Source organism: Eleutherodactylus coqui, chromosome 4 (assembly GCF_035609145.1).
Source record: "Eleutherodactylus coqui strain aEleCoq1 chromosome 4, aEleCoq1.hap1, whole genome shotgun sequence".
In the NCBI taxonomy this organism is placed as follows: Eukaryota; Metazoa; Chordata; class Amphibia; order Anura; family Eleutherodactylidae; genus Eleutherodactylus; species Eleutherodactylus coqui.
The window spans coordinates 10030634-10043358 of record NC_089840.1 but is presented as its reverse complement, the minus strand read 5'-3'; the positions used below and the strand labels follow the sequence as shown (position 1 = coordinate 10043358).

At 50.4% G+C, this 12725-nt stretch overlaps 1 protein-coding gene across 1 annotated transcript in view; it reads left to right on the top strand.

Moving 5' to 3' along the window:
• TIAM1 (TIAM Rac1 associated GEF 1) overlaps positions 1-12725 on the top strand; it is a 285262-nt gene that overhangs the window by 42448 nt on the left and 230089 nt on the right. Inside the window, exon 2 of the mRNA XM_066599058.1 lies at positions 11314-11355. The gene's annotated coding sequence lies outside the window, so the exon portion shown is untranslated. The remainder of the gene's footprint in view (positions 1-11313; positions 11356-12725) is intronic.

Sequence of the window (12725 nt, the reverse complement as noted above, 5' to 3'; positions counted from 1 at the left end):
TGGAAACCTGATTATCAGGTGGGTATAATCCACTTTTTCTTGTGCGTAACGATCCGCAGTGTCTACACGCTCATGTCTATGGATCCACGAAAGCCCATTCACTGCGTATCGCACATCCCTGCAGCGCACGCGTAATACGCAGTGACATACTGGTCGTGGACATCAGCCCTTATTGCTGTCTGTCCCTGTCTTACACTTCCATATCCGTATTTGCGGAGGGGATTCTGCTCCTCCTCGCGGTTCTCTGCATTCAGTCTCTGCTAATCGCGGTCTCCAATAATAGAACAGCGACTGCTAACAATGACAGCCAGCGCTCCCAGAATAGCTGGCGGTGAGGGGGCGCTGCGCTCACGGCGCTCCGAGGAAAGCAGCCGGACAAGAAGGAAAATGACATTGGGAAACGTGCGACTGGCCGGGTTGTTCTTTGCTGCACAGAACGCCGGAAACTAATAGAAACCTGATGAAGCGGAGACGTTATTGTGTTCTGTATCAGCAGCTTTCTACAATGGCAAAGATGGCGTCTGTTCCATCCTGATTTACATGTAAAACCCCAACTATTGTACCGGGAAGGAACTCCTGGGGGTGAAGACGCCTCCGCTTGTTGGTTAGGTTTTGTTTCTGAATGTACAGGCGGATGACATCGGAGTATCAGACCTGTAGAGGGCGATTTATTAAGTGATTGTTGCTTTTGCACTCAGTTTTTATCTTACATTTCCTGCCAGGGGTGTCTAAGCTTTTTGGCATCTGTGGACCACATTGGAAGAAGTGTTGTGTAGGGCCTCACAATAAATGCACAAACCCTAATGATGCAGGGCAAACAACTCCTCCCATTTACCTCCATGGTGCCCCCAAACAGCCCCCATCCTGCCCATTCTGCTCCAAATAACCACCGCCAGGTGATACGGACTGCAGACTGGATGCAGTAACCTGCCCAGATTCACATGCAGTTTGTGGCACCAGGCGGGCACACAGCGTTGGCTGACCATGATGAGACCACAGACTCCTCGTTCTCTCCTCGATGCTGGATAGTTGCGATCAGGACTCGGAGGCCAGGAAGGAGAATCGCCGCTGGACCAGAAGTGACCGTGTCAGACAGTCAGAGCTGCCTCGTGTGTATGAGCCTGTCGGTGAGCGGAAGCTCCCAGCCTGCCGCTGCTGCCAGGTACCGCCTGATGTCTCTTTTCCAGATTCAGCATCGCGGGTTCCCCTCCCATTTGTGTTTGGCCGTATTTATAGCCATCCTGGGCCGCGGGTTGGACACCCCTGGCTCTAATCCATGTCTACATAGGGGTTAGAATGGTTTGTTTCTCTGGCACACAGGTACAAATCTTCTGCAGAGAAATTGTGTATAGGGGGTGAGCTGTAACTCTGTATGCTATGGGCAGAGACCAGCCGGTGAGGCCCGCCTCCATGACTCAGTTGCGCTCCCCAAAAACATCATAGTCCTTTTTTTTTTCTCTCCTGAAACATAGTAGCATTTCAGAATAAAGCCTACATGGCAATAGGCATATCCGTCCTGGGTTCATGCTGTCCCTGGTTTGGGCAGCACAGATCTGATGACAGAACCCTTTTATTGCACTGCTCAGGAACTTTAGGCATCCCCAAGTCCCTTCCACTTCAGGGACATCAATCTGTTAGAAAATACAAGTGATTTACTAATCCTTCTCACCTGCTTTAGTATGAATGAAAGTGACAACAGGAGCAGCAGAGAGGTGACAGCGAGACGCCCCAAAAAGGGAGACCATTCCCCTCTCCTCCTCCTTCCTGACTGATTCTTCTCTAGTTCTGGGTTTTGCTGGTGTCCTTTACTGGCACATGAGGGCTACCTGCAGTCAATCAGGCGGTACCGGTAGTCCTGCTCCTCCAGGATGGCATATCCATACGTGCCGGAGCAAGAACGTTACCCATGTCTGCCAGCACAAGAGCAAGGCGCTGATAGCAGGACATGGGTCGTTCCACAAGAGCCGGACCGGAGGGACAGGAGGAGCTGCCAGAACCCTACAAGATGCCACCCAGCATCAGGACCGGAGGAACAGGAGGAGCTGTCAGAACCCTACAAGATGCCCTCCAGCATCAGGACCGGAGGAACAGGAGGAGCTGCCAGAGACCTACAAGAGTCTTAAAGAAGTTCAGTCATTAAAAAAATAATAATGCTATACTCTCTTTATTCTTCAGTCTCCTTACCACATCTTCTCCCATCTCCCCGGGTCACCTCACTTTCAGCCAGACGATTTCTTTTGCTTCCTGTGACGAAGCGTCCATTCTCTTCAGTCTTCTTCCTGCCGGCCAGTGTACGCTAAGTCCCTAGTGATGTAGAGCTCCTAGCGTAGCAGGGAGTGCCGAGCTATTGCAGAGACTGCATATGTGCAGGGTCCTGCTGCAATAGTATAAACTCTCAGCAAGACAGCGTGCATGCGCGGTCTCAGAAATAGATCAGCATTCCTTCCTGGGCTATAAACGTTATCTCACCAGTGACGTAGCCTTCATGACAAGAGGAGGATCTGTCTGGCTTGCGGTGTGGTGACCTGGGGGACTGGAAAAGATCATCAGGGAGAAGATGCGGTAAGGAGTCTGCCTGGGGAGGAATAGGTGAGTATTGATTTTTATGTATTTCTCTGAATGACAAAACCCCCTTAAGTCTAGATACAGGCACAAAACCCTCAGCTAAAAAGCTAAAGAAGAATTTTACCTTTCAGCACAATAACGATCCAAAGTTGACCTCCCGACCAACAATAGAATGATGATTTTCTGGCGCAGCCAAGGATTTGGAACGGTCCAGACCTGATTCTCATTGAAGATCAGTGGGTTGACCCGAAGAGTGCCAAGCCAGGATGTGCCGTGCTGACAGACGCCTACCCCAAAAGATTGTACCATCTGATTTTATGACGGCTTTCCAGCTATTAGTTTTAGGTCGTTCACACATCTGCAGCCACATTATTTTAGGTTTTAGCACTTTAAGATTAGTTTGTACAGATAATGAGTCGCATCTGAAATGATTCATCTTTATTGGATATTTTGACGTGGCATTCCACCAGGGGGGTGTAGACTTTTTATATCCCCTCTATATTGTACTGTATTTGATTGTATGGCTGTAACTCCTCTGTTTTGTTTTAGCTGCGAGTGGCAGAAGAGCGGTTTAGGCTTTAGAAGCCCATAGGGATGCATTAGCATCCACAGGGCAATTTAAAGCATGCGGATGTGTGTTTAGTTACTTTTCAATTTATTTTTAAATCCCCCCCCCCCCCCCACCTCCGGCGTATGGCATGCGCGGGAAGAGATCGCAGCATGCCCCATTTTGTCTGTGGAGCCCACGGGACGGCTTCCATTGAAGTCAGTGGAAGCTGTCATATACAGCGAAAGCAGCACATTAAAAAAATTAATAAATACACTGCGCATGTGTCTGGACGCATCCGCCATGCTGACGAAAGAAGATCCGGCCGGCATAGAGGATATCCGCGCTTGAGCCGGAGAGGTAAGAAAACCTTTTTTCCTCTCCCAATGCCCACGGGCACAGCTGGATTCCGCTGCAGGATTCAGTAGGGAAATCCGTGGATGCAAGTGGACATTGGGCTTAAGTCAGATGATGCTGGAAGCTACTAGAAGGGGAGGTTAAATAAGAACCTGCACGGTGTGTTTGGGTCAGAGTGGAGTAGGAGTAGAGCAGAATGGGAAGTGATTTATCTGTCCCTACCCCGCTGATGCAGCGTACGGCACCTGATGGCTGCAGGATTGTTAGCAGCCCGGAAAGGAGCCCCAGCCAGTGCGTGCAGCCGGGCAGGAGGAAGGCACGCCTGGGATACAGACTAGTGCTGGGACCACCAAATCTGATGAAGCAGCTGGCAGGGATACAGAAGCTCCCTGGGCTGCGAGACGCACTGGAGATGCTGTGGATGGTACAAGTGATTGCTGGGAGTTGTGGTAGAGATCGGCTGTAGCCTGCTGCTGAATGTGCAGTAAACCTCTCCGTGCTGTTTTAACCCGTTCATGATGGCCAACACACATCAACAAAACATTCGTTTAAGGCCGCCTGCAGACGGGCGGAAATTCCGCGGCAGGATTTCCGCCGCTGGAAGCTGCCATAGGATTGCGTTAACAAACGCAATCCTATGCAGACGGCAAACAAACCGCGGCATGCGCTATTTCTGTGTGGGGCTCGCAGTGTAGATTTATGCAACCACATCATGTTATTTATTTATTTTTTAACTTTGTCCACTTTAAAAGATTTCAACTTGTCTTTCAATGGAATTGTACCGATAACGGGTCACACTAAGGCCCCCTGCACACGGGCGGGAATCCCGCGGCGGGATTTACCACAGAAGTTCCGCCCATGGAAGCTGCTATAGGATTGTGTTAGAAAACGCAATCCTAGGCAGACGGCCGCGATTTGTCCGTGCGAAATCACGCACAGAAAACGGCGGCATGCTCTATTTCTGTGCACCGGCTCCGCTCTGTTCATGCGCCGGCTGGCTGGCACATCAAAGATGCGGAGCTGCGGGAGCAGGTGAGTGCCGCGCTGGTCCCTGCAGGGGCTTGGGTCGGGTCCCGCTGCGAGAATTCTCAGTGGGATCCGACCCGGCCGTCTGCAGGCGGCCTGAAGGTGGGAACAATCTGAGGGTCTTCACCTTTGTTGGATTTTTTTTTTTTTACATGACCAATCCTGGCATTCTAACGGGCGGGCCGCCTTCTATATGTGTATAATGTCTCTCTCTATATTACACCTATAATAGTTGTTTAGACAGCCGTCTATTTGCGGCTCGTCGTGGTTTTGGTGTCGGAGTAGATTTTTCTTTTAAATTAGAGCTTTGTTTCTCAGATATGATTGTCCCCCGGGAGGCGCTCCGCCGTGCGTACGTTCCTTTTGGCGGCGTACCTTGTGTTCTTCCGACATCTTTGTGAAGTGTGAGGGAGAGCTGCAGTACTTGTTCTGGTTATACTAAATACTTTCCATAAGGGGCTCTAATAAAGGGATCATTCGGTGGATGCGTAATGGGGGCTTGTTAAAGGGAATTTACATGTGATACTTTGCTTTGTCTCCTCGGCTTCTGTACAATATACATAACAGAGGTCAGGCCATAAATATAAAGTAGCAGGATTCGGTACGAGCGGGGCTTGCCCATAGGAGCTCCCCCTAGTGGTGGCCTTGGGCTGACAGAAGTAATGAGTAAGGCTCCCTGTCCATGGGTGGGATTTGCCGCCGGCTAGTCACATTGTCTGAAGCTTTCCAGCTTTGGAAAGTGGCGTCCCCCCTGTCCATCACAGCGATTCTCCGCTCGCGGCCGGCAATTTGCAGATAGGCTGACCAGCGGAGATCCGCCTGCCGGTTCCTGCTCCTGGGCGGTGACTCCCATGGCCGATATCGCAATGCCCGTGGACCGGAGACCTTAATCATTTGTTTTGTTTTTGGTTTTTTATAGTGTAAATATGTGAAAGCCCAAAAATTATCCTTATTTCGGCCGGTGCATTCATATCTGCGAGTGCAAAATTGGTTCAGTAAAATCCTGGGCTGAGGATACAGAGCGGCGGAGCCCATCCATCAACTACTGAGGGCCCGTCCGGGGGAAGGGTCATCCTGTAAAGACTTGTTCAGTATGGCACTCATAAACCAGTGCTTTTACACACGATTGCGGTACATTTTGCAAGAAAGGCACTTTGTATCGCTGTAAAAATAGAAACATGCCTTCCACTTATATGTGATGTGATTGTAAGGAGATATGAAATACAGAATCTTGGGGGGGGGGGGGGGAATCTAGATGGGGATTTGAGATCGCTTCTTGATGGGCATTTCGTGCTGAATCTACTTAAAAATTCTACATACAGATTTGCCCGTTGAACAGGCATAAATCTGCGTCCGGATCCGCAGCTTTCCTGTGGATTTCTGGTGCTTTTTTTAGAGGTGGAATCCACATAGAAAAGTCTGACGTGGATTTTGCTGAGTGAACATTTCCTAAAACTTATTAATAGTCTGTCCTTAGAATAGGCTCAGAGGGGTCCACCAGCTGAGCCCCCCACTTATCAGCTCTCGCTCCGTTCTCACTGCAGTGGCCACATTTGGCATTTTGCTTGTTGACTTCAATGGGTACTTTGCCTGTAATACCATCACTTACCACTGCAGTGGGAACAGCGCTGTCTGCTTCCTGCAGAAATCAGTTGAGTGCACCAGCCCACTGACCCAGTGAACAGCAAATGTGATAATCTTTATTTGTATAGCGCCAACATATTCCGCAGCGCTTACATAGACAGGGGGAATATAGAAAGACAAAAGTACAAACATTACAGAACCACGGTTACATAGTAATCAGCTGATGGAAACAATAGGGGTGAGGGTCCTGCTCCAACGAGCTTACATACTACAAGTAATGGGGGGGTACAGAAGGTAAAGGGGCTGGAGATGTGCACAGTATGGCGAGGTGGAGAGTGAGGGGTGATATACACATAGACAATGGTCAGACATTTAGCCGTGTGACGGAAGAAACAGTATGACTGCAGGAGCGGTTTATGATGGCTAGCAGGGATTGCAGTCAGTAGGTCAGGGAGCATGTTATCAGGGGGCTACAGAGGGGTTTGTTTAGGGAATGCGGTATGCCTCCCTGAAGAGGTGCGTTTTTAGAGCATGCCTGAAGTTCTGCGAGTCCTGGATTGCTCGGGTAGCCTTTGGTAGTGCGTTCCAGAGGGCTGGTGCTGCTCTGGAGAAGTCTTGGAGACGGGAATGAGAAGTTCGAGTTAGAGGGGCGCTCAATCTGGTTTCGTTAGCAGAGCCGAGAGCCCGGGCTGGGTGATGGATTGAGATGGGGGAGGCAATATAGGGGGGCGCTGCACTGTGGAGGGCTTTGTGGATAAAGGTAATGAGTTTAAATTGAATGGGCAGGCAGTGCAGTGACTGGCACAGAGCAGAGGCGTCCGAGTAGCGGATTCTTGCGATGTTCTTGAGGTGCAGCTGACATGTTCGGGCGAGAGATTGGATGCAGGGGGGTAAAAGAGATCGGAGTCGAATATGACCCCAAGGCAGCGGGCGTGCTGGGAGATATGGTGGCACTACACACTGAGATGGAGATGTCAGGAGGAGGTCGGTTAGTGGAGGGTGATGTGTCCATATTTACATGTGACCGCTGAAATGAATCAGTGGCCTCATGAACCACTCGGCCTACGGCGGTCACATGGGTATAGGTGCACCTCATGGCTTCTGCCAAGGAAACGGACTAGTGGCAACTACTGGAGCTGCGGTGCCGGGGCAATGGGGAAATGAGCAGGTGAGGAATAGCATTTTTATCGTATTAACCCCCCCACCCAATTGCTCCACAGGCAAGTTTTTCCTAACTTTATGATTATTTCAATACCTTTTTATAGAAATACTTTGCACTAAATGTGATGCTTAATGCATCCTCTGATGGGGCGGAGCATGACACAGCAACTCAAAGACCGCCAATGAGGGCAGTTAAACCTGGCGCAGAGCCTGAGGGGGTGGAGCATAAGTCTAGCCCCTCCCCCTTCCCCTCCAGAGTTCTTCTTTTTATAGTATTGGGCAAGACTTGGGCTTGTTTTACTTGCCTCGTTTGACTACTTCTCACATCTCGGTGTGTTGAGGGACTTGTAGTTCTCCGACTCCTCCGGAGGATGACAGAAGAGCAGACAGAGGTGATTAGAGGCTTTGATTGTATAATGGGATACAGATAAAGAAGTCAGGAATGTGTGCCGGTCTAAGCGGAGTCTGGAGCGCCGGCTCAACGCCGCACTGTCTCACAAATTAATTTAAGGCAAAATTCAATTAGGAACCAGCTGTGAGATCTGCTGCACACAAGGTCCCTTTGTTTCCTCAAAGTTCACATCTGAACTCTTCATCCCGCCGGCGAGTTTCTTCAGCCTGTTAACACTTCTCATACAGGTTATCCGCGACTTGTCCAAACCCCCTGACGCAGATGGCGCGTTAACGCCGGAGGTTCGGCTACCCTCATGTGCTCCATCGTATGTCCGTAACCTCTTGCCATGTACGTGTTGGGTTCTTGATTGGTGGATCCACTAGGCTGTTCCTGGGCAACCACAAGGGTGGTCATCAACTAGAGGTCCATATTTACTTGGACCTCCCCTGTCACATCATGGGGGTCGGCTGTTCAGCTCCTCTTAATAAATCCGCCAGTCCCCTTCTCTGTTTTTGCATCATGCGTAACGCACCGTAGTCTCCAACGGCTGTAGAGTCACTGGTTGACCAACAGTGATTTAAAGGGGTTTGTGCCATAGAAAGTTACCCCTATCCGCTGGAGAGGAGATCATGTTCTGATCAGTCGGGGTCTGACTGCTGGGTCCTACACTGATCTTGAGAACGGGGGGTTCTTAAAATACCCCACATAAATGGAAAGGCACTGTAAGAACAGCGTGGAGCTTACATTGATGTCAATGGGAATGAGGCCGGTGCTCCGACTTCTTCCTCCTCTGACCACCGATGACTGTCCGGCCTGCTGCACTGGTAGCGGGCCAGTTAATCAGCTGATGGCTGAGGATACCGAATGGTGGACCCCATCCATCAACTACTGATGGCCTGTCCAGTTAAAGACTGAAATATCTCTTTAATGTGGGAACCTTTGGGACCCCTGTTTTCAGCATCTGTGGGGGGCCAGACCTCCACCAATCAGAAAGTCATCCCCTGCCTTGTAGATATAGGATAACTTTATCTTGGCATGACCCCATAAAGCAACCTTCTAGTTGGTTTCAGGGCAAAATTCTATTGTGGGACCAGAGGGGATGGAGGTTATCTGCCATCCGTTGAGTCGGTGGGTTACGATTCTGGTTTGCGCCAATCTAGGACAGCCACTGCAACTTTCTATCTAGCTAATGCCCGCTGTGCACTGCCCTCTGATTGGCCAGTGCTGATCAGCTGAGTGCTACTGGCTAACCAGACAGCAGGTCTAGTTCACTGGTAGACTAATGCTAACAACGTGCTATGGGGGTAATATAGCTTTAAGATTGTGTCGGCCGTCTTGAATTGTCGAAAATAAGACCCGAAACTGGCAGTTCGAATGAACGGCGGGGAAGAACAAGTACCAGTAACAGATCCCCTCCGGTTCTGGGACAGTCGGAGGATCCCTCATACTCCGCAGTCTAATAATCCCGTCCGCTGTGGAACTACTGGTGTTCCGTCTCTGGATGTACACGAGCGCCTGTCTGTTCACTGACAGCAAACCGATATTGAAGATGCTCCTGAATTGCGGTGCAGAGTCCATGATAAAGCCGGAGAACGTCTGGAGGGTCACACTGCGTTTATTACGTCCCAGGAGCCCATGAAGTGTTCGGCATGTGTGACGTCCCCTTCGCCCCGACGCTGTGCCATGTATTACACGCCGCTCAGTCGCATCTACGGTTTCGTGTTGGCGTCGTGCTGCCGCTTTGTGTTTCTGCTCGGCTGCGAAGTGTCTGCATGTTATTGCATTATGGAAGCGTGGCCGGTAAAATGTAGGTCACTTGCTTGCAGCGCTCTCCCCGGCGGAGGGATGGGAACTGGCTGCAGCTGCTCTGGAACGTGGCTACATTGTAATAGTTACTGTTGTGTGGAATGTTCCGGAGTCCTCGCTCCCAGCGGGCGGACTGCGGGTCAACACTCCGCTGCTTCTGTGGGATTCTGCAGGAAGTCCGCACTACGGGAGATTTATTAACGGACGGACCAACTGGTTCGTTCGGCTCGTGCGTCAGGCCGACGCGCCGGCGAGCCGCTGGTTGGGTTAAGGAGGTTTTCCTTCTTGTTATAAGGGGCTCCTAAAAAGCTGATTGCAAAGAGATCCCCCTCTTGGGACTCCAGCAGGGAGCTGAAAGCTGTTGGGGAGTCTTGAAGGGCTCAGGTTAGCTGCAGCGCCCCCACAGGGGGGATTAAAGGGGTTTTCGGAGACAAGTGAAAGTCTATGGAATATTTAACCATTCACAGCGGCGTGCGGACGATGCGCATCGTTACGCAAGAGAAATAAACCGCAGTGTGCTCTTTCTTCGGAAAGCTGCCCCTTCGCAACGCCTGCGTATGGACTGTTTCGTACGCCGCCCATTCAAGGACTGTTTATCAAACCGTCAGTACGCAGGCTTTGTGAAGGGGCAGCGTTTCGGGAGTTTGAAGCAAAAAATTACGCTGCGCTTGTCCGTGACGTCACATTCCCGGCAGCGTTGTATGCATACGGCCGTGTGAATGAGCCCGTAGTCTGCCCCGGAAAGGACGGTCTACAGCGCTCTGTCCCGTTAAATGGAAACAAAACCAAAGCGAACCGGAAGCCTTGTGGTTGTTCCCTTTTTTTTTTCCTCTCCTCATCGATTTAAGAAAAAAAGAACAAAAATGTTTAATTCTGTTCTCCTGTTCCAAAGCGGCGATCCCTACTACAGATGTGAACCATGAGCAATGGGGTTCTGCTGCAGCTCCACCCCCGCGTGTGCTACGGATGTACATGGCGTTTTTTTAACCCTTTTGTGTCCAGATGGCACGCGTCGCTTGTAGATTTCAAATCTGTGTGCAGCAAACATTGGTGCGGCGCCGGCTGCTGCGTGGATTCACAGACGGTAAGGCTGGGTTCACACGGGGGCAGTCTGCACTGAAAATCCGCCGGCAATCATAAGCCTGAGATTAAGCAACAAAGTGGATGCGATTTGCAAAAATCTCGTCTACGTGCCGCGGACAATCCATTGTGGCCAAGCCGCGCTGAAACTGACCTGCTGCGCAGAATTTAAAGCTGCGGTATGTCAATCTTGTTGCAGTTTCTGCTGCCGCCTCTCCTCCCTATGGGGAAAGATGGCTGCAGCGGAACAAGCCGCTTTCAAAACCTGCAGGACTTCAGCTGTGGAAATATCGCGCAATTTCCGGGTGGTCCCGCTGCGGACTTTCCGCAGGACTTGCGTCCCGTGTGAACCCAGCCTAACGGGGCACTTGGGAGATATCTTGCGTCCAGCCCATGGCAGAAATCCACCATGTGAACTTACCTTTATGTAGACTCTGATATGATGGCTTGTTGGGGGGCGCAGTCCCGTGTAGCCGGGGGGTATACCGCTGGCAATGTGGTATGTTCGAGCCGCTGCACAGTAACGCCAACCAGACCTCATTGACTTGCTGTAGTGTGGGGGCCAACCAAAGACCCTGGAAGACTTCCACGGAAACATGGGGTCAAATTCAGCCAATGACCATTCACATACGCGTGTGTGAGTCCGAACCGCGGCAGCCGTGCCAACGTCTCGAGCCGCCGACCATCTCCTGTAGCTTCAGGTGACTGGTTTAAAATGAGCCAAATGTCTTGAAAAATTCTGTATTTGCTGTTAGCGCATCCTAACCGTATTTACTGTTTTTGTCTTTTTTAGGTGGTGTGACGGCAGAACCCGCTGATGGAGTCCAGGCCACCGGTACGTGATGATCTTATCCAATCGTGTCCTAGACGCGGCGCCCGCCTTACCTTGTCCGGGTCCCAGCTGTGCGTTTGCGCTGGTTTTCCTGTAGGTCGTCGTTTCTCTCTTCGTTTGTCCTTTTAACCTCATTATTATCTGCTAATATAATACAATCTCCACTTCTTAAGCCGCAGCCCCTTTTGTTCCCGTTTTTTTTTTGTGATCAAAGCCCAAGAAAAATGCAATTATTGGTGCTAATAAACCGGTTTGCAATGGGGTAGAGTTTCAGTTTGGTGACTAACGAGATGATGGCTGGGATAAGCGCGGCGCTCTTTAAATATTCAGCCAAGTTCTAAAGTATCCAAGAAATACTTTTCAATGTCGGCGGCGTTAAACTTTCTTGGCCGCGGTCCAAAATGTTGTAATGTCGCTGAGCGGAGTCCGTGCCGTTGTGGATGGTGAGCGGGACGGCTCGTTAGTGGGGTCGTTACAGTGTGTCATGTGATGGGCGACAGGTGATGCTACACTGATAGAGGTGGCCTTATATACTGCGAATGTCTGTTTTACTGCTTGATTATATATCTGTATCGTGTATATTTTTTTAGATGTATTACAGAGGGTCTTGAAGGTGAGACAACTGCCATACAGACTGGCGGATGGGGATGCTGTTTTGAAGCCTTTTTTTTTTTTTTGTTTTTATATTTTACACACCTACTTTCCCATTGGAAAGATTACAGTTGAATTCAAAATGGCGGCGTTCAAAATGGCCGTCATGGAGAAATGGCCTAACAGGTTTTCCCTGCAGCTTGTATGCAAAGTTGTATCCCTGTCTGCCAAACCGGTTTCACCCTGCATTTCCACACCTTCTGAGACGCCCCGTATTTACACTGTCACATGGTATACAGTTATATAGTGTCCAAGCAGCACCTTGTCCCTAACTCTTAAATCGCCTTCCTAATGGTGGTGGTTGTTTGTTCACGACCCGCGGCGACCCTAAAGCCGAGCTCCCTCCATGTTTTTTGGTTTTGCTTCTTTCAGTTGTGTGGTATTCATGCTTGTATCAGCCATCGTGCCTTTTGGTGGCCGGGTCTTCCATTACCACTGATCTGTCCAAGCATTATAGATTTTTCTAGTGGCTCTGCTCGCATTACATGGGTCTGAGGCCGGTCATCTTGTCCTCCCGTGAGTCTGAGGCCGGTCATCTTGTCCTCCCGTGAGTCTGAGGCCGGTCATCTTGTCCTCCCGTGAGTCTGAGGCCGGTCATCTTGTCCTCCCGTGAGTCTGAGGCCGGTCATCTTGTCCTCCCGTGAGTCTGAGGCCGGTCATCTTGTCCTCCCGTGAGTCTGAGGCCGGTCATCTTGTCCTCCCGTGAGTCTGAGGCCGGTCAT